This window comes from Penaeus chinensis, chromosome 29 (genome assembly GCF_019202785.1).
Source record: "Penaeus chinensis breed Huanghai No. 1 chromosome 29, ASM1920278v2, whole genome shotgun sequence".
In the NCBI taxonomy this organism is placed as follows: Eukaryota; Metazoa; Arthropoda; class Malacostraca; order Decapoda; family Penaeidae; genus Penaeus; species Penaeus chinensis.
In genome coordinates this window covers 26,886,802-26,889,785 of record NC_061847.1, presented here as the reverse complement: position 1 = coordinate 26,889,785, position 2,984 = coordinate 26,886,802, and positions in this window count along the sequence as shown.

Sequence of the window (2,984 nt, the reverse complement as noted above, 5' to 3'; positions counted from 1 at the left end):
CATATATTTATATATAAATACACACACACACACACACACACACACACACACACACATATATATATATATATATATATATATATATATATATATATATATACATATATGTACATATACATATAGATAAATATACACATATATATACATATATGTTCATATACATATATACAAATATACACACATATACATATATGTACAAATACATATATATAAATATACACACATATACATATATGTACAAATACATATATATATATATACACACATACATATATGTACAAATACATAGATATAAATATACACACATATACATATATGTACAAATACATATATATAAATATACACACATATACATATATGTACAAATACATAGATATAAATATACACATGTTTATAAATACATTTGTTTATACATGTGTATATATACACACTTATATGTATATACATGTGTATATATATACATATATATATGTATATATACACATAAATATATATATATACATATATATATATATATGTGTATATATACACATATGTATATACATCTATCTATTTCTCTATATATCTATCTTTATATCTATATATCTGTCTTTCTATCTGCCTTTCTATCTATATACCTGTCTTTCTATCTGTCTTTCTATCTATATGTCTGTCTTTCTATCTATATAACTGTCTTTTTATCTTTCTTTCTGTCTATATACCTGTCTTTCTATCTGTCGTTCTATCTGTCTTTCTATCTACATACCTGTCTTTCTATCTATATATATCTATCTATTTTTATATGTCTATCTATCTATTTCTATATGTCTATCTATCTATTTCTATATGTCTATCTATCTATTTCTATATGTCTTTCTATCTATTTCTATATGTCTATCTATCTATTTATATATGTCTATCTATCTATTTCTATATGTCTATATATCCATTTCTATATGTCTATCTATCTATTTCTATGTCTTTCTATCTTTTTTTATATGTATATCTATCTATTTATATATGTCTATCTATTTCTATATGTCTATCTATCTATTTATATATGTCTACCTATCTATTTCTATATGTCTATCTATCTATTTCTATATATCTATCTATCTATTTCTATATATGTCTGTCTGTTTATTTCTATATATGTATACCTATCTATCTCTATGCATCTCTCTTTCTATATATTTATATATGTTTGCCTACCTATTCCAACATGTCTATCTCTTTCTTTATGTTTGCCTACCTATTTCAATGTCTGTCGATCTAGCTAGCTATCTATATTTATATTTATCTATCTATATATCTATATATCTGTCTATCTATCTGCTTATCTTTTAATTTATCTCTTTATCCATCTATCTGTCTCTCTCTCTATTCATTTATCTGTCTATCCATCTATCTGTCACTCTATCTATCCACTTATCTGTCTCTCTATCTCTCCATTTATCTGTCTCTCTATCTCTCATTTTAACTGTCTCTCTGTCTATCTATCCATCTGTCTCTCTGTCTATCCATTTATCTGTCTACTTGTTTATACATTTATCTGTCTCTCTGTCTATCTATCCAGAGAGACAGTCTGTCTGTCCATTTATTTATATATCTGTCTATCCATTTACCTATCTATCTGTCTATCCATTTACATATCTATCTGTCTATCCATTTACCTATATATCAATTCATATATCTTTCTATCCATTTATATATCTATCTGTTCATTTATAAATCTATCTGTCCATTTATCTATCTCTCTTTCAAATTATCTATTTATCAATTAACTGTCAATCCATTTATCTCTATATCTATGTCTATCCATTTATCTTCTATCTATCCATTTATCTACATATCTATTTGTCTATCCATTTATCAATTTCTCTATCTAGTCATATTTATATCTATATACTTATAAAATTTAAGTATCCATTCATTCATTTGTCTATATATATATATATATATATATATATATATATTCATATCTGTATCTCTGGCTTTATATAATCTATCTATATATATATATATATATTTATTTATCTAACTTTATATATATCTATGTATCTATCTTTCTATCAACCTAACTATCTGTATATCGTTCTATCTATCTGTTTGTGAGCATCTAGTCTATCTAGTTTTGGGTTTATCAATAGTTCCATCCATATATTTCTGAGTCTGTTAATTTAGTGCAGATACTATACTATAGAATATCATTTGCATACGGTTTATCCCTTTCAATATTTCAAGAAATTGATAATGCCATCTAAGGAAGTGTTTACAGTGCATGTTGCAGTATCTGCCGAAGCTGCATACTAACGGAATGACATGATACAGCGTGTAATACACACGAACATTAACGGAAAAGCAATTATCTCAGGAGTAAGATGTAAACTACAGAAAAATTGTTTTTAAACTTTATTGCACTCAATATCTTGGATTAAATTGGTATGATGGCACATGTGTTTGTCCATGATTTATAGGAACGAGGATTGGCCGATCTCCCAGCGCGAGGCTCACGTCCAATCCCTTGAGCAAAGGCACAGGAAGCGGGATCGGCAGAACGAAGCCCAAAGTTCCACACACGAAGAAGGCCATGAGGAGGAAAACTGCAGTAAGCTTCATTGTGTTCTTTTGGTTGCAGAGAGAACGAGTGATGAGGAAATCTCGTTCTGGTATGTATTATACACGAGATAAATGAGGAACTGGGGAACGTAACAAGGAACCAAATTTCACTGGGGACGTGGCTCTGTTGTTATTCGGTTCAGAATCCACACACACATATATACGGTATATATGTAGGTATACATAAATATACTGTATATATGTAGGTATACATAAATATACTGTATATATGTAGCTATATATATATATATATATATATATATACTGTATATAAGTAGATATACATATATATATACTGTATATATGTATGTATCTATATATAAACATATATGTATATATGTAGGTATATGTATATATATAGGTATGTGTGTATATATATAGGTATA